General features: G+C 40.8%; 1 long non-coding RNA gene across 1 annotated transcript; it reads left to right on the forward strand.

Moving 5' to 3' along the window:
- The first annotated feature begins 17,040 nt into the window (after nucleotides 1-17,040).
- LOC105457543 lies at nucleotides 17,041-18,069 on the forward strand. The gene is made up of 2 exons (XR_975410.1): nucleotides 17,041-17,348; nucleotides 17,472-18,069. It is a non-coding gene; the product is annotated as an uncharacterized LOC105457543 (long non-coding RNA).
- Nucleotides 18,070-20,570: the final 2,501 nt, after the last annotated feature.

The raw sequence follows: 20,570 nt of genomic DNA on the forward strand, positions 1-20,570 counted from the left end.
TATCTTCACCAATTCAATACATTTTTAAATAAAAATTAAATTTTATTATATTTCACCCCCCTCCTACCTAATCCCCTGAACCCTCTGGCATTCTCCCTGAATCTTTTCTATGTAAAAGAAATATTTTTCTTAAACTAGCATCCAACCTCCTTCTTACCCACTCCTTACTCCTTCTTACTTATTTTATATTTATTCCGTTAACTTTTATAATTTCATATGCCATTATTTTTATGTATATTTTAATGTATTTTATATATGTACACATATATGTATACGTACACATATGTATTTCTTCAAATAATTTTGGATTATATAGTATAAAATCAGTATACATGTTGTAAAATTTTATCGTGAAATTTAACGCAAATTGTAGATCGTTTAAAATGGGCTTAAACAAATAGTGCTCAGTTCTCTTGCAACGAGAAACATTTAAAAGTTTCCATTCGACTTTTCGCCGGTCGTTGCATACAATATCGGGAACCATTCTCGGTTTTATCGGCAGCTCTACGAGTTAATCACCGATAAATGATTAATGTGCGTTCCTCAGGAAATTAAAGTCCCTCGTCGTAAAGTTGTGCGCGGGAACACATATCGGCATGGTTTAATAATAAATTTCAACTTAATCAACACGTGGGAAGAAAGAGAGTGAGAGAGAGAGAGAGAGAGAGAGGAGAAAAAGAGAGAGAACTGTGTTGATACATCTTGTGAGCCTCGTTACGTTGCAAAAGAGACGGGCCGTTAATATCTGAGAAAGATCCGGTCTTTAAGCGAACGAGATGCATACCGAGTGTTCTGAATGTTCTTTTCATCGCATTAACTAATTTGAGATGGATGTTTCTTAAATAAAAATATAATCAAGACATAGCTTTCAGATAATGATCAATGAAAAATAAAATGCTTCTTGCAAATTAAGTTTCGGTATGCTAGATATAGCATAATAATATGTGTTAATTAATTTCTAGTTTCAATCTTTTTTAAAATTTCAATTTCATTCATTGTTATACAAAAATATCTAAAATTAAAAAATGATCTTCGTTAAACAAAAATCAACTCTAAATTGACCGATGATATATCGTTTTAAGGAACATTCAATTCAAAGTCTGAAACACTTTATATGCACGATGGACGACTGGTAATAATGTTATCGGTATTATTAATCGAAAGAGAGCGGGGCTCGCGGTTAACAGATTATTTTCGGACGTAAATTAATGCCGCTCGATCCGCGACGTCCCGCTGAAATTACCCTGCGATGATTAATACAGTCATTTTGTTTGTGATATTTATCAAGTTAGCGCGACAAATCGTTCAAAACGTGTCGTTTATATCGATAACTCGCTGCTTTCTAGGTCAAATCTTGGCGTCATCAAAATTTATAATGATTATCAAGGTATAAGTATGCGCCGTCTCTTTTTGTATTGAAATTATAAAAAGATTGATTCTCTCTGGTGTCGTAAAAATTTGTAAAAACGATTCTCCATAATTTTCTCTCCCTCTCTCTCTTTCAATGTTTAACGGTGAAGCGATCGCCGCTGATATATCTCGCTTTATGAAATTGTCGTAAATATTGGACGCGCCGATTTCGCATAACGAATTCGGCGGCGATTCCGATGATTGATGAAGTATCGCTGAAGAATGCCCTAATCGGCGATCGGCTTCCACTAGGCCTCATTATGAGCGGTCCCCGAAGTCAGCTGGACCGCTCGGACTCTTATCTCGGATCTAGGGGAGGCTAGCCTTGTTAGCAAGCTGAACTATGGACTATTACATTTATCTAACCTGATCCACCGAAGTCGGAACACCGTCGTGGTCGTTGGTCGTTTCTCGGTAAGGCAGTGATGGATACTTCACGGTTAACATCCTGACACCGTCGCACGGTGAACCGAAAGCCGCGTTCTCTCTTCGCGCCGCGCCGCGCCGCGCCGGGCCGCACCAGGCCGCGCGCACGAGGGAAAGAAACGTGCCTCGCAAACCTAATTTCGGCCCCGGTCCTTCCTTCACGATCGTCAGAAAAACACAACCCGGAGTCCCGATTTTTTTCAGGCCTTTCGTATCTTATCAAGTATCATGTTCTACCGTGCTTGGGCCTTCTACAGCCAAAACAAAGTTTCTTCGTATTATAAGAATTACGCCCGAGTTGGGACGTCTCTTTGCAAAAATGACGAACTACACACGAACGGCGCAGAAGTTACGAGGATGCTGCAGAACTATATAATAACGAAAGAGAAATAAAGATCATTGCGTAATTTATGAGGTGAAGGTCTTGAGAAAGTGGCTGGCCCACACAAAAGTCGACACTTGTATTATAAATCACGGACGATCATATTTCATTTCGCCGTGGAGGTTTGCGTTGCTTTTGGCAAGAGATGATAATAACGACGTCGACGAGAGAGCGTCGCTCCGCTTTCGCGATTATTATATATACAACTGCCATTGAACAGCGATCCTCCGTTGTCCCCTCCTCGTAATGTTTATTTCTCGGGTGCACGCACACGGTCGGGTCGCTTCATCAATTTCGAAATCGCCATTAGATCACGTGCAGTCGGCGGGGCCCGGGCGAGCGAACGTCGCGACGTCAAGCCGGGACACACGGCGCTGCCGCCCCGAGAGATAAACCCAGAATTATGATGGTGCCCGTTTAAGACAATTAAGGTGGAACCGGTTAGCAACACGTGTTACAACGAAAGTCCTCCCCCTCTCCTTCCCCCCCGTGAGGCGCTCCGGCGTCGGGCTCATAACCCGGCGTCATGTCTTCTAACTAGGGGCCGCTTAAGCCACCCTTAAACCGCGGCGAAAGTACTGACCGGCCGGGCCCGTTCGTCGACGCGCACGGCCGCGCGACAATTCCTACGCCGACCGGCCGACGGTCGACCGGCCAAGTGTTGTCCCGGGCCCGACGGGGCCCGCGGCGGCGTCGGGCCCGGCAATACTTGCCCGGTCGCTGTCGGTCCGCGAGATGAAGAGATAGCCGGCCGGCGACTGTACGCCGGTTCGACGATGTCATTTGTTACGGCTGTATCAGATGCGCGACACGTACGCTCGCTCGCGCTCGCTCGCGCGCGCGCGCGCGCGCGCGGGGACGGCACGGCCGGGACCCGAAATCGCGGTCGCCATGACGCGGTGACATGTGCCGAAGAGGACACTGCCGGGACCCGCGCCGAGGTCTCGGAGTTAAGCTCGCCGTGGGGCCCGGCTCGAGTGTTGCGCTGCGTCGCGCAGGGCCCATATGCACCGGGGAAGCGAACCGGGGGCCGTGGCGACTGGTCGGGCCCGTTTTTCCCGCGTTACGAATACGTGAAGGAGCAGGAAGAGCCGCGGGGAGATGGAATTTAGATTATGAGAGTCCGCTCCGCGATGTTGATCACGTTTCCGACGAATTTTGGGAGGGGGGGGATGGGGAGGGGAGGAGACGCAAGAGAATCGTAGGAACAGGAATCGGGTCGTTTGTGATTTTTATAGAGTAAACGATACGAGAATGGACTGCTTAAGGCCAGTTGAGACCCAAGATTCTCGGGAGAATCTACATCTCTATCTGATAGCTCATTCTTTTTTTTTCCACGTATTCGCCTTATAAACAATAAGAACCAATTGCAACGCACAACTTTACTAGTATACAAATAACAGAGTGTGATAAATTTAAAGAACCATGAACCATAGCGACGGTTTGACGTTTTTCGCTAATCTCGGGACGTATATCGCGAAATGTAGTGACGGGTTTATCAAAAGTCTCAAGTAAAAACAGACAAGTTGATCAGACAGCCTTAACCATGGATGTCAATTGCTGTGTCAATTGAATCGAATCGTAAGGCGTATCGAAGCGTACGGGAGCGAAGCACCGATATTCAGTGAAAGTCAAAACAGTGCTACTATAGTAGCAAGGGGCAGGATGATCAGGATGATTCGGGAGATTTTGGTGTGGCGTTGCGGAATTTGTCGCGTCACAGGATGACAATCGCAGATACCGCGGAAAGTTTTATTCGTCTGACGTTATTAATAGGCGGCACGTGATGCGCTTATTCTTCTCGAGTCGGCAGATGTAAGCCGGATAAAAGGTACGACCGGGGAATACTCGAGTTACAAATGTTTTACGATGTATTACGGCTATCCCGTATAATACACGCTTACTTCGAAAAGAAACATATTTGTGAAGAGATGAGAAAATTAAGAGATGATGCTTTTGCACCTTTTAATCTTCTCGTAAAAACGATTTGCATAAACGGAATAAAATATATAATAAAAATAAATATAATTTTTATAATTAGAAAATAATATAGGTATCTTAAATAGAGAATATCTTTAAATCCATTGCATTTATCATAGATAAAATCGAAATACATTATGTATGACAAATTGACAACAACAAATTGACATATATATTTATAGGTATATAATAATTATAATTTTATGATTTTACTTTTATATTGTGCAATATTAGAGAGCTGTATTAATCTCCGACATTTTGACAAAAACGATTAGGAAAATAAGCGAAAAAATTCTCAATATCTTCACAATCAGAATTTTGCAATAAGAACTGCAACAGTATAAGTAGTTCTACTTCTATGATCTTCTATTGTTTCCCTTCTATTATCTCCAGAATGAGTCATTTTGCTTCTTTCCGGTGAATTGCTGTATCCGACCGGCGAATGTCTTAATTCGCGAATACGTCTTATTGCCCGTGGCAACGGAATGAGTAAGACGAATTGCTACCGATTTGCATTTAAGCGGCAGATAAAGCATACCCGGGAGCAAATTAATTTGCCGTTTTGTTCCTTTTGCGGGCGCGATCATATCGAGCGAGGTGGCTAAGTTTTCGAAAATACGATCGACGTATATGTATACGTATCCGTTTAACTTAATCCTTACACTCTTATTTGCAAACGATCGAATTATCCAATTAATAATTATGCTTGAGTTTAGTTTACTTAAGATACCGTTATCTCTGTCGTTAATTAATCATTTAATATATTTTTTAAAATGAAAATAACGTAAAAAAAAACAAATCAACCAAAGATTTCTTTTGAGATTAACTGTTTTAAGAAGAGGATTTACAATGTTTTTGATCTATTTGTTGTTCCAATGGCGTCATTAATGAATTAGAGATATTTCCGCGTTGTGCATTCGATACGCATGAAAATAGAAAAGCGATATCTTAACGTTTTTTCCTTCTGTGGGGGGTCCTCTGGAGCGATCGTGTTATTTGCGACAAGTATAAGTACATGCGAATTGATATCAGTGCCAATTAAGCACCGTTCATGAAAACGCTTGTGAATACAGCGTTGGGAATCGGATGAGCTGTCCTTATCGCTGCAAACCGGATATGGGCAATCTCCAACTTTGATGGCGATGTGGATATACAGATATGTACGAACGCACATCAGCCGATTTTTCTCGCAACATCCGCTTAGCGGATCATCACGAATACCAGGATGACGTTTAATCAAAGCCGGCACGGCTACTCGCGTTCATCGAAGATCCTCGCTCGATTCCGCGCAAAACTAATGAACGATGTGTAATTACGTAATGATGTGGAACGAGAAGACGTGAATTAACTTGAGATTGTTTTTCGCGAGTAATAACGGTAATGAGTAGTTAGAATTGCAGACGGTTCTATTAATAGAGTCGAGATGTGAGAGTCGAAGTTAGGAATTTGATATTTATTTTTTAATCTAATAATTAAATTATTAATTATTATAAAATAATGATACATAAAATATATCCCTGTTTTTCACACATTTAAAATCAAGTTTGAGCAATGTTCGCAAATATTCAAATTATTTAATATTTAAGTTTTAATTTAATAGTAGTTTTTATATTTTCAAATTTTCTATCAGTTATTAATTATAATAATTATTTAATAATTATTATAAATATATCTGTTATAAGATATTTTATTTAAATTGATTTTTAGTTAAATAACAGATAATGTGTGATAAAAAACTTGATTTATTCGTGGACCGATTTTCATTATAAAGATCTATACATAGATAGTATATACATTTGCCGAGAAATCTCTCTATGCCCTTCTCTGCCCTACTGTAATTGTTTTATATTTTTTAAATTTTCTATCATTTATTAATTATAACAATTGTTTAACAATTATTATAAAAATATCTATATTATAAGATATTTTCTTTAAATTTACTCGCAGTTAAATAACAGATGACGTGTGATATATAAAACTTGATTTGCTCGTGGACTGATTTTCATTACAAGGATCTATAGATAGTATACATTTGCCGAGAAATCTCTCTATGCCCTTCTATATCCTTCTATGCCCTTCTGTCATTGGCGGGACAGTAACGCTAGTAATTGAGATATGCATTATTCATTGGTCGGGACTCTAAAAAAGAGATAGAATCAGATAGGCATAGTCGAAAACACGCCGTTGTTGTGAAGTCGATTCGAGAGTCAATTCGACGACGTCCGTACGAGAGACGGCCGCTTGTTCAAATGGCCGTTCGACCGACCCGAATAGATTCACACCTGCGTGCGTGGGTGTCGTCCCTATCTCTTGGAGGATTGCCACACTTATTGTGACATTAAGTCCGATCGTTTCGCCGATTACAAAAATTTTTATAACGGCAAGGGAAGGGGAAACGCGAGAGTATAGTATGTATATGTGTATAGGCGACGCGTGTAATTATTTTGTAGAAATTTTTACGAATTTGTCTTTTTTGTCGATGTTTATACCTCTCGATTTTCCGTTTGAGGTCACAAGTGTCAAAGAGTAACGCTGCAGATATGCAAAGAACTTCACCTATTCCAACGATATAGAATTATAATCGTAGTGCAGTAGTTGTAATTTCTGGCGAACGGTAATCGTCGCGAGTTATGTTGTCCATAACGAAGCGCCCGCTCTGACACGTTGATATTTCACTGCCCGCGACCCACCCCCGTCAACCCCCTCGTGCCCTCGGTGTAATTATATTTGACTTGTATGATTATAGCACGTGCACACATTATTATTTCGGCCTGAATTATTCATGCCGCTTCGGTTATGCGAGAGAGGTGAGTTCGCGCATCGCGGCCGAAATTGAAGTCCGGATCGTATATCGCACGATCTATCAAGATGAGCATTAATCCCCGTCGATAACGTTGTTTATTATTATTATTATTAGCGCTCTCCCTCCAAATTTCCCCTCCCCGCTCCGTGCTCCCGCGTCTGCGTCGTCTGAGAGAGATTTATTTTTTTTCTTCCGTCCTTTTTCTCTCGGCGCGTCGTTCGCGGGAGACTCCGATGCGGCGCGACTCCGTTCCAGGTAAGAGGCTCGTCGATCTCGATCTCGTTGAGGACACGCCTCGATCCTCCACCCCCCCCCCCTCCCACCGTTGTCTTGCATCGCGATACACCTCGCTTTTCGACGATTCGACATTTTTCGCCGTCTCTAATACTCGAACGTTGTTTGGGCCTTGGCATGACGGCATAAGAAAGGATTAAAAAATTGATGATAAGTGAAACATTTTGCACATTAAAATGTATATTGGTGCAATATATTATTATAATTAAATATATTTTTTAGACCAAAAATGATATGAATAATTCAATAGAATTTTGGACAATTGTAGAAATAAACAAGATTTACAGTTACTTATTCAATTGCTTTGCATCTTCGATTTCTCTGCTTATTTGCTCTCATAACACGATTCCAGTACGAACTCTTTCGCGCTCCCTTTGTTTTCCCCTTTTGATTTGACGAGCAGACAGAGGTGAAGAAGGAGAGACGAACTCGAACAAGGCATGTTGTACATTTGAGTCGAGAGAGATCAATCACGCGACCAATTTCGCCCTGTAATCATACGGTTTTGTAACGCCGAGAGACGAGAGTTAGCGACGTTTAGGGTAGCGAACGGCGATTCTGACGGTAATTAACTTTAATTAAAGACGCTGCGGTTAAAGAATCCTTCAAAATTCATAATCAACGCCCTTTCATTTAACCCCGGGAGGCCGCCTGACCCGTACATCTCTCAGGGTTCCCCTTTCTTGGTCCCCTTCCTCTACACAACAGTGACGTACTTATCGCTCGACTGTTTTATATATTTATTCTGTATTCTTCATTGGCTGTGGTGTAAAAGAAGTTTCAGCCATGTCCAAGTTGAAATTGCACTAAACAGTCGGTGAAATATTTCAATGACTACTTCGTTGTGATGCGTCAATCATCTCGATGACGAAATCTATAGTTAGAGTTTGGGAAAAAGCGGAATAAGTGTAAGAATCATACGATTGATAACGAAAATGTATACACTTTTACATTTGTTCTTTTTTTTCGTATATAATTTTGACATGCTCTTTTTCATAATGCAGCAACTTGTTGATTTGTAATAAACACATAAATTTTCTCTTATTTTCTTTTTTCACGTATATTATACAAAATTTTTCTATAATAATACATTATTACGGGGGCGGGGGAGCGAGCTCTCGCAAAGATTAATTTTCGAAATGACGTGTCGAGGGCCCGCGGCGCAGTTTTACATTCCTGGTGTTCGTTCGCCTCATTCGAACGATATATTAGAGCCGTAGGACCGGCTCTACTCGAGAAACTATTTTGACATGTTGATTATACACACCCTCTTTCACCAGAAGGCAGCAGAAAAACAGAATTCCTACAATGACGGGCCCCTCTAATTCCGATGGAGACTCCACTAAATATTTCGACCGCGCGCGCGTTATAATGATCTCCGTAATACGTCCGTCTAACTATACGGTCACGGAGGAGGAGGAGGAGGAGGTGGTGGTGGTGGTGGTGGCGGGAATAATCGCAGGTGGAAGTCTCGTGTTAAACGCAAGGTGCTCGAGAGGTCCTAATTTTCCTGAACAGCCTCGCCCTTATAGAGAATACGCTATCATTCTTCAGACTCTGACAAATCTATGCGGACGGCAGTAACGCGAGTTTCGACCCGCAATTCGAATAATTATTCCGAGGAGGAAGATTTATATTTCTGGGTGTGATATAGTTTTTAGTTTTGTAGTAAAAGGAGGTGGGGAGTACGGCCCTATTCCAAGATCGCACGAGGCTCGAAATGCGTATATACGTTTCATTATCGCGATTTAAGGCCTGTTGTTCTCTATATACCTTCGGTAATTTATCTAATAGATAAATTGCCACGCAGTGTTATCCGAAGGCGGAACAACCGGCCTTCAAAAATCTGGTTACGCCAGTTAAGCGTGTATGGCCTCAATCGCGTGTATATATATGGCCGCGGAATTATGGCGTGTCGTACTTCGCATTACGCCATATCTTTTTCTTTTTCTCGACGGGGGGAACACGATCGCGCGCGATCTCGTTACGTATATACGCACCGTATACACCTTCGACCTCGACGCTCGCGATAAATATAACGCTAATGTGAATCGAACAACGCGCAACACGTCTCCCCCGGCCTGCACGTCGCGCCGCGCGTATCGCGTATATGAAGACATAGACGTCCGGCGATATAACGAAGAGAATCGCGATACTCATGCAGATAGGCCATACGGTGATGAATGCCAATGCACCTCCACTAGGACGCTATCAATGGCATCTTCAGCAGCTATCCTGCGACCAGCCTTGCGATCGCAAGTCATTCTCTTCGCGTTGTTCCGTTCGCGACAGTTAATGTAGGCGGAGACTAAAATGCGAATGATAAAACGTACTTCGAGATATCCTCGATCCGAAATAAGAAAGACAAGATCGCAAATTTTACTCTTCAGACTCGTTAAATCGAGAAATTGCAAGTCATAAATCTGATGGAAGAAATCAGTTATTAGATGAAAATAATGTTACGCAAATTATTAATGTAATAGCTTATTTATTTATTAGTATAATAGCTTATAATTAAGCCCATTTTGGATGATATATAAATCGCATTATAGAATTTAGAGTAGAATTTTATTCATAATCTTATATAATTACATATGCGCTACGTAATGTGAAAAACATTTAATAGAATGTGTAGATAAATAAACAAATATATTGAAACACATAAAGATACACGGTATACAAAATTATAAATGAGATTTTATCCTGAAATTTCGCGAATTATAAATTAAAATTAGTTTATTTAATTTAATTATTACATAAATGATTTGATTATATTTAATAGATATTCTATTTCAAAGTTTATTTTAAAAAAATCCTTATGTTTGGAAAACAAAAGTGCGATGATTGGAGAAATTCAGAAGATTCCTGAGTATTGTTACGCGCAGATAATAATGATTTATAGTAAAAAAAGTACTATCTAAATATAGAAAGTAGAATCGTGCAAATATTATGCAAATTATATAATGTAATTTTTTTAATTTGAATACCAATTGACTCAATAAATTCTCTCTGCTCTTTGAATATACTTCCTAAACTAAAATTATTGACGTAACAGGAAATGTTTATATTTCATAGGCTTGTGTCTCTCGTTCAAATAAATTTTATATGATTTTATCTAATGCTCATTCCTCATCTGAACTTGTACTTCTCGCTCTCATTTATAGGTAGAATTTAATTTCGATCCACGATGAGCCCTACTTAGATCGATTCGTCTTTTCGGACACTATTTACTGACGTAGGTCGATATATCTATAACGGGGACACGTTCGTGTGCCCGCAATATTGTATATAACTTCCGCGATCGATCCTTCGATCCCTCAATTGACGTCGGAGTCCAAATAGCGGATAGCGGCCGCAATAGGAGTCCGGCGGTACACGCAGGAAATCCGACGGGGCATCGGCAGTCACGCCCCGCGGCTTTAAACTGTTGGTAGATGTGGGAGCGGTTTGTTTTAGACACGGGTCTAATGCACGAGCAACCTGTAATCATCGCCGGGGAGAACGGGTGGGATTGGGCATATATCACAGCAAACGAAACGGATTTGGACCGTCCACCGCATAACAACGTTCCCGATATTCGAGAGGAAATATACTTTTCGCCTCTTGCGTCCTAATGATCCCTCTCCCCTCTCGAAGGAAACGAACATAAGCTTCTTTACGTTTTAATTTTATTGTTTCATTTAATTAAAAGATATTTACACGGAAAGAACACTTTTACTGAAAATCTGCCAGATCTGAAAATAATTTTTGTTTAATAATCAAATTTTGCGCAAAAGTCAAAATAATTAAGAGAATATCAAAACGTTTTATAGCAATGCTTATCAGTTTTAACATTCCAACAAATTATTTTAATGATTTAATAAAAAATTATTTTCAGATTTGTTTTTAGTAAAATTTTTAGACCTTTCAACAAAATCGTTCTTTCCGTGTATAAATAAACGAAGGTATGTAGAATTAGTGGATGTAATGATAAAGAAGTTTTTTTTTAATTCGATTTAAAGAATTAAATAAGATTTATTTTTTCTTAATTCTCGCAATACGTGTGTATTAGAAATGAAAATTGAGACCAGAGTGTAATTTGGATGGGATTGTACTTTGCATTTCTGCGGTCGGAAATTGCACCCAAGAATGCTCCCGTTATTATAGCGCGATTACGTTTCGACTTACGTTCGCGGGATCGCTCTGAATATTTTTTTTTTAATTTTTTTTTTTGCAACGTCTGCGCAGGTTTCCGCGAAAGTGCCCGCGTTTCGGAGCCCGGCTTAGTTCGTGCTGGAACGAGGGTAGAATTCGGCATTCGGCCACGTCGAATTATACTTTTCGGCTACTTTGTGGTTCTACCTGCCTACGGTTTACGAAACGATCGGCTATTCATTAATGACCTGTCATTAGGCACTTCATGGGCGATTACCCGCGGTTCCTCGGAAGTCCCGCGCTCAAATCTCGCAATCGGGGAAGCCCCCTCCCCCTTCCCCCCACCATTGATTCGCCGATCCTCTTCCTGTCTGCAGAGGGGCCTTGACATTTAGGCTCAATCGCGGCTCCCGAAGTCCTCCTGCGAGAGATGTTTTCCTCGAGTCCCTTCGCCTAGGCAATCGAGGCTGCCTCTTCCGCAAAACGGTTTACGACATGACTCGTCAAACGTTTAGGATACCTTCGTGACTATAAGTCGAGCGTTTCTTCGTGCCAGAATCTTCGTCCGATCATCGCGTGGCCCCTCTTCGACTTGCACCCTATGCTCGCATCTCGGAAACTTTATGATGACCGCTGTTCGCGGAATTGCCGTTGCGCAAGATAACAATCGCTTTTTGCGAATATCTCGACGCGAAAGGATTACGCTTGCTTGAGCGTAGAGAGAAGAGAGTTCCCGTCTCTTAAAAATTAAATTAAGGGGTTGTTATAAAAATGGAATGTGTTTAATAAAAAGAGAAAATACACGAGGAATGGCACACCTTAGATATAGGTATTATAAATTTCCATATATACGAAAGGAATACACCTCGGATAAAATTAATTAAGTTTTCAAACAGATTTTCCCTCGATAGCGATGTAGCGCAACTTTGTTTATAGCCGATATAATTGGCCGGAGGAGAAATCGTCAGCGAGAAAATTAATGAGAAAAGCGTGGCTGCAGGCTTACGACATGCCAGATCGTGAGGCAAAGAGTTTTGGGTGATAGTTAAAAACGATGCGGGGAGGGGGGGAGTTCACTTAATGTGTGTGCAATTAAATCGCGGGATTCGAAACTCGCGAGCGGCAACGGCCGGTAACGGGCGAATGAAGATCGGCGCGGGCACGAAATCACCGCGCCGCGCCGCGCCGATCCGTTTCTCGATAACAATCGAACACGAACAGCGGCTCCGGGAGACGTTCGTGCAGCCCGCCGCGTACGTACTAATCGTCGAAACTCCATGCCAGCTGTCTACGGAACTATTAATTTATCTCCGGCAGAGAGAACCGCGCTAATTCGTACTCCGCGAAGCGAATCCTGGATATCTGCGTTCCAGATGCGTGGCATTCACGTGCCCGGCTGAGGCCGATTATTCCGAGCCGTCATCGATCACGAGGATCCTCCACGAAGAGGATCGACGAACGCTCTGTAAATCGCAAGCAATTATACAAAAACGAATTCAGACGCGACGAGATGACGGCCGCATTTTGCGAATTTTTAGAAACATAAAATTTATCAATTATTAGCCTGATCTTTCAATATTGACTCACCGGATTTTCGAAAGGATATAGAAATTCTCAAATTGTTGAATTCTAAATTATTTCAAAACTTTTCTTTATGTAATTTAATATTTTCTTCAGTTCGAATCTTCTTTAGGGTTGATATATTTCTCAACTATGCATGGTGTATGCAATATAAACAAGAGCTCTATTCGTCTATTAAAAAGATTAGAAAATCGCGGAATGGACTAGGAAGTTCGGAAATTGCGATTGGCAGATGGACCAATCGGGGCCTGCAGGAAGGGTTCGTGCGCGCCCGCACGAATCGATCTCTGCGTCCCTGGCAATCGTCGAAACTCCCCATGCCCCAGCTGTTATCCGGAGAAACTATTAATTTATTCTCTGCCGAGTGAGTCCTAAGTACGGTGTAAACGCGCTCGAAGGTATGAGATACGCGGTGTATAAGTGCCGATCGGCCGATTCGATACACCGCGACGTAGAGGCGCACGATGAGGGAAGAGAGGAGGCGTAAGAGAGAGAAAGAGAGCTGGTAAACCGAAGAGGCGCGTTGTGTAGCTTGATTGCAGGGTGCCGCACGGTGTTTGCTTTATAAATCGTGCCTTGAACCACGAGAGAATGAGAGAAGAGTACGGATGCTGTGCGCTCGGAACAAAGTATATCTTCGTTCGAAGGCAAGCGAGGTAAGCGAAGTAAGAGGAACGGTAAAGAGAAAGAAAGAAGAAAAGAGGAAGGGGGGGGAGTACAGGGGGCGAGGGGATTGTGCGATTGATATCGTTCTGAAATTGGGTTATGATTTATCGAATTTTCGGGGCCAGTCCCGAGAGCGGTGGAGAGTGTCCGATTGAATATCGTGCTGCGTAAGACCCCCAGATAAAGGGTATTTTATTATTACAAATCACTGGGTTGCGCGCCACAGGACGATGCGAAGCACAGGAGAGAGTTCGAAGCGAAGCCGCGATCCCGTTGATGCTATAAGGATGGAATTATTGACGATAGTAGATCAGTCTCTCACGAAAACAGGCTTCTGTGATGTTCGTGGTGTGTACGTGAATTCTTGAGTATTCGATCAGTGAGTGTACGTTGACGGCTGCAATTTGTACGAAAAACGAGCGCAGCTTTTTTTTCTTTTTTTGCGCCTCTCTCGGATCATTACGAGATATGATTTCTTCTTTACTGGTGTTTTATAAATCCCCCCGAGCAATTTATTTACGCAAGCCTTTTGATTAGAATTATTGCATTTAATCAGAATGAAATTAGAATTATAATTAACTTTTATTACACAAGCCATAATGATACGTAGTAATAATCAAGCGATAAATAAATGTCAAACGTTTGTAAATTCAATTATAAATCTTTTTCAGGTTGCTTGCACAGTTTTAATAAAATGCACTCGGCTAAGAAATGTACCAAGAAATGTATTAGGTTTGAAAAAGTGGTTATAATAATTACAAATAAACCGTTTACCGTTTTTATACAAATATTATTTGAGTATTTTCTGTGTATGTTTACGTAATTTTTTATTATCATTTATTTTTTATTATTTTAAGATCAAGTAAGAAATTTATTATTCGCTTGCAAGATTTATGATATTTATGAATGCAACATATGCAACAACGTTTTAAACATTTATGAATTTAAGATAAGTGTTTAACATTTATAAGTTTAAGATAAGTTTTTAGCATTTCTTGTTCACACAAAAAAGTATATTTATCGCTAATATTATACGTGATTTACAAATATTATGACATAAACTTTTTATTACAAATAACTGTCACTCTTATTTTTTTTATAAACTTGTTGTTTTATGAACTGTTTGCCTCACTTTAAAAAGAAATCTCCTTTCTATGATTATTTTAGTCTTTTAAAATAAGTCTTATTGCACATATATTTATTATTGTAATGATAAGATTTTCTCGCAGAGTTCCGTATATACCTACTCGCCATTTTCATGTCAATTCGCACATCGAAAACAAAAGCAGGACTTAGAAAAAATCCTGGTTCACAGAGATTCGGGTGGGTAAAATCTTTTTTTTTTTCTCACCATTTAGTTTGATATCGACGCGGCCCTGCAGTTTCCACTCCGATACTTAAGTAATAACCCGATAATGACGGGCTCCGTTCGAACGGATTACTTTTTACTCGCTTATCGCCGCGCGCGCGGAGAGAGAATCAGAACAAACACTCCAACGTGGAAGATGATGATGATAACTACGATGATGATGATGATGATGATCGTGACGATAATGAGCGGTTTTGCGCAACTAGCTCACTAGCGCGCGATAAGTGTGCGTATGTTCATGCGTAGGTAAACATTTATTTTTCACCGACAAACACAAAAATTTCGGCCATAACGGCCAAGAACTTTGTCCTCTAACTATATTTTCTCGATCGAATGATCGAATTGAATGATCGTAAATCTTGATAAAATTTGAAACGCCTGGAATAACAGTTATGGACTGTGGAGTAATAACATTTCAAAACTCAATGACTTTTATTGACGAGAAACATCATGTATTATTAATTGAAATTATATTACTGGTTAAAAACTGGTTAAATATATATATATATATATATATTTATATTTGCGCACTGTTTACTGCGTTGATTAATAGCTCTATTTCCATAACATTGTTTTTTTTATTAATGATGAATAATAATTAAATAATAATTCTATATATGTATAATTTAATTAATATATTATTCTCTTTGATTTTAAATTAAATTACATGCATGTAGAATGTATCAAGCCTTGTGTTGATCTGACATTTTTCCATTATTTTGCATAAATGAATTATTACAAAAAGAAATGACGTGTCGCCGCCTTCGTCATATCGCTAATTAGTTTTTTAACTTGGATCTATAAATGTACAATTTACGTAATATTTTCTATGTATTTGCATAATTTTTTATTATCAGCTATTTTAAGATCAAGTATATAAGATTTATCATCAATCGCTTGTAAGATATTTATGATTCTTATAAATTCTTCTTATAAAAAGTGAATGCAAAGTTTTTAATATTTATAAGTTTAAGATAAGTTTTTAATGTATCTCTTTAACATTTATAAGTTGATAAGTTTTTAACATTTTTTCTCCACATTTATACGTTTAAGATAAGTTTTTAACATTTCTAATTCTTTATACAAAAAAGTATATTTATCGGATTTTTTTATCAACGAAAATACGTAGGTATATGTTAATTTTTTTGCATAAGCATCTAAAATTTTTGAAGTTAAATATGTAATCTAAATAATTTGTGCTTACGTTACTTAACTGTTGCAGCAATTTCACTAAATTTTGATTCTCGTTTACGCTTGATTTAGCCAGAAGCAAGTTGTTTCTGCAGATTGTATTCATCGTGTCCCAGTGTTTATTAAAGACCTGTTTCGTCGTCTCAATGTATAGAGTGTCTTTTTAATCGACTATAGGGCCACTTTGGAACCCTGGTCTCGAAAATCTCTGGTCTCCTGGTTGACTGCCACTGGTCTGCCTGGAGGTACCGCCCCCTTGTTTGAGAAACTAAGAGACGAGACATGCCTGCATGAGTGCCTTCTCATTTCTCTCCTCTCGTTATTCGTCCGTCCTCTCTTTCCGCCGCGTTCGAGATTCTCTCTCTTTCTCATTCTCTCCCACGCTCTCCTCGTTTCTCTCTTCGCCCATCGCCTTGGAGAACGCGGGGTTCATCCGCGCGTTTCTGCATTCCCTCTTCGTCGTCCCCCTTTCACTCGCGCAGCACCGTCTCTCTCGCGCGCACGCAACCCCCCTCGACCACCATCCTCGTCGATGGAAGGTGTGCTGGTTCGCGAGGTGGCCAGTAGTTAGCACTCCATTACACATGGTTACCTATCATCAGAGCACGCCAGCCACACGATTTGCTCCCCCGGACCCCATGGATATTCATGGGGTCGTAAGTAACGCGTTTCGTGGCCGTGCGGATGCGAGAGCGAGGTATACATATATATCGGCGACACGAATATCGGCTAACGATAATCGATCGCAGCAGGTGAAGGTATCAATAGCCCGCGTAGATTGCGATATATCGATGAAATAAAACGAAACGTTTTGTTATGCAGAGAGAAATTGAGACACCAGAGCACTTACGTATTCTGAACCGTAGTGTCTTGTCAATTTTTATAAAGCGATTTCACTGGAACATTGAGCAAGCAGATTTATTGATATTCAAGCTAATATACGATTAGATATGCCTGCGTACCTGTTACGTAATTGCCTACCACACGAGGTGCGCTCATTAGCCTAATTTCTCTTATATATGCAATATTTGCGAGATATGTAGTTCGTTACTTCGACCTCGCGGCTGGAATAATTAAAGCTCATCAAGATGTAACGCCGAGGAGCGCATCGAGTAGGTATTTGCCCAAATTGCCGCATAATTGCTCCGCCGGACACGTTATGGTTATATTATAAATACAGGCTATTAGATATAATGGCTCTCCGCCTAATTAAAAATGATTGCACGGTATCATAGGTGGACGGGGTGGATGGATAAGAATATGAGATCTATTTGAGTTATGATTAAATATTATAAAAATTATATGATCGTGGAAGCGCCGAGAGTCGTTCCCAGACGTCTCAGAGTCGTTTTATCTCGAAAACGCAGCTAATTGCGAGTATAATTAACACCGCCGAGTGACGTAACGTCCCGCACCGCTCTCGACTTATGGATATTCATGAGCAATAAGTGACGTGAAGGATGTTGTTCTTCCAAGTCCTAGTACGCCGCGCTCTTTAACGTAACGCCGCGCACGTAATTGAAGTCCGGTGAGCGATAATTATCCGGGTATTTACATAAACGTGAAAAACTCATTCATATAACGTGTAATGAGCTTTAGAGGAAAAAATTGATGTCAACACTGTGACGCATGAAGAAATGCGTTACCCAATGTACGCGCATAACTTAGGAATCGACAAAACTTTATTTACCGCGATCACACGTGATGTTTTGAAGTTTTCATAAACTTTATATATAAGTCTCTGTAGATGTTACTAAAATACTGAATATTGTGATTTATAAAAATGTCGAGAATATCAGAATAAACGGCATGAGATTATAGCTTCAATAATAATTCATTAAATTACAAAATTTTCACTTTTAATATAATTAGAAGTGTTAGTCGAAAGAAACTTAAGTATTTAAAAGTAATATATTTATATATATAGCATATAATAATATGTAATGTACGTAATATAATATAAATATAATATATACAATATTCAATATATATTAATTACATAAAATTTCTTTTAGCATCAAGAATAATTATTGTGTCTCCAGCGAAGCATATTTCTTCATATTATAATACTATAATTATCAGCTAAATAATCTTCATCTCGCGTATCGAGATGCGTATAATGACGAGTGTTTATCCAGCGAATCTGCGAGCGAGGAGAGGATCGTTCTTCTCACGATCGGGCCGGTCGATCGGCCGCACCTCGGAGGGCTTCCGCCTTCTCTCACGCGCGTAAATCCGCGCCTGCCGCGTTTTTTAAACGGGCGCGCAGAAAAATCGAGTGCGAACACGGCCGATCAATTTGCCCTAAAGAGCCGTTAATTTTCGGTCGATGCACTCCCACTATCTTCGTGCCCGTCGAAAATTATATTCGAGCCGGCGATATACGGTGAGGCGGTGGGGCGGCCCGGGCTCCGCCGAGGGGCCCCACGAGAGAGGAGGTCCACGGCGCACATAATAAGGCCGATCGGGCCTCTTTAATGAGGCATAATGGCCCCGGCAAGTATGCGTAATCGCCGATGATGGCCTCGAACACGATTCCATCGCGTTTTTCCAGCCCCACCGGCTCAGCCTGCACGCCCCTGATGCGTCCCCCATACGACGCGACTGCGATCCCGCACGTTCGTGCGTGAGGTACATTGTATAAAATAATAAGCATCACGGCGACATACATGCCGCATGCATAATAGATTGTTGCCGTTAACGGTTAAGTCAGTCTTTCCGGACTTTTAAGCGCGCATGTATGTAACATATATATGCATATACACGCACGTATTTATTTTTTTTTTAATGTAAAAAAAATATATATATGCATATTTTTAGGTCGTACACATATAATGTGTCGTAAACGCAAAATGACTGATTATCATAATGCGGCACTGCATATACTTAATGCGGCCTCCCGGTGGTTTCTTCGGCGGATCGTCGTAAAATTGCGTTTCGCCATAAACGGTCGGAGACTTAACTCCGTCTTTTCCTTTCATGAACCACCTGTAGTTCGCGCTGCAGCAAAATAGAGTTCTCGCACTGGCGGCGTCTATATCACTCCGCTCAGCCCGTCAATATAATTGCGCCCGCGGTTTGCGATCCAGTTCGGTGGATCTTCCGCGCAGTTTGTCGCGCGGTCACTTAAACTTATTTACTTACCGAGGCCAAACGATGCACAGCCTCATTTTATACCCATCTCCCCCCTCCCCCCTCCCCTTCCCTCATACGAGCTTGCGAATCAATTTAATCGAGCCGTCGGTCGTTCCAAGAAAATCATAGGTGCCGGCCAGTTATTTAAGATACGGGGGACCGCGAATCGTCAGTGGTTCTCAGCTTTGTTGAAATTCCATCTGCGCGTTCGCCTCGATGTAACGTACGAGTTTTTCCGTTGTTTCTCTGAATTCCTCACACGATGACATTGATTCGTCTGTCAATCTGATGATATCTTTATTTAAATTAAACGTTTTCCTCATTACTGAATACGAAAGTATTCTTTTTCTATGTGAAATAACTTTTTCTCGACATTATAAAACAATTTATATTTATAAGAAACTGATGCATGTGAAAAATATTAAATTGTAAATTGGCAAAATGACGAGAAAATAATCGATGCGAGATTCCCACTAATAAAAATAGATTTATTTTATATACAAATTATTTTTTATATCAACTCTATATATTATTCAAAACGTTTACTTCCGTCGATTTATCTTCGAACTAGCCCCGGTATGATTTAAAGTAATCTCGGTCTGTGCCTCGAGCTTGTAAGTAAGAAGCTGGCGATCAAGAGTAGTTTGAGAAACAGCCGATCGCGATCGATCTGTCGTGCCACGATCGTAAAAGACAACGAGAGCGGATCTCGAAAGGTACTCGCGATCGCGCGAGCGCGCGCGTCGTACCCGCGGGTAGAAAACCCCTTCAGTGCCGCGTCCGAGATTTCTTATTAAGGGCGATTAGCCTGAAAGTGGGCAGATCAAGTGGATGCACGTATAGCGGGGCCTCGCCTATATAAGTGGACGGTAATTGAATGTCAGCGTAACCTCGGTACCCCGGGTACCTATAGCTACAGCCTTTATCCCCCGGGACGAAAGTACAGCCGTGCGTTAGCTGGATCGTCCGGTTATATCCGCTATCCCCGCGCAAATCCGCGCGGGGGTCGTGACTTCTTGCAAAAACGTCGTCCGTTATCTGAGCGCCCCTTCGGGTTCGTGGGCGAAAGGGCAAGGCGGTATTTTTTAACGTGCCACGGTGACAGCAGAGTCGAGAGCACAGAGCGAAGTCTATAGTCTTCTGTCTTGCAGCAAACGCAAAAGAGAAGCGCTCCGAGTATTCTTAATTTTTTTATCTTC

This window comes from Wasmannia auropunctata, unplaced genomic scaffold (assembly GCF_000956235.1).
Source record: "Wasmannia auropunctata unplaced genomic scaffold, wasmannia.A_1.0 LD335208.1, whole genome shotgun sequence".
In the NCBI taxonomy this organism is placed as follows: Eukaryota; Metazoa; Arthropoda; class Insecta; order Hymenoptera; family Formicidae; genus Wasmannia; species Wasmannia auropunctata.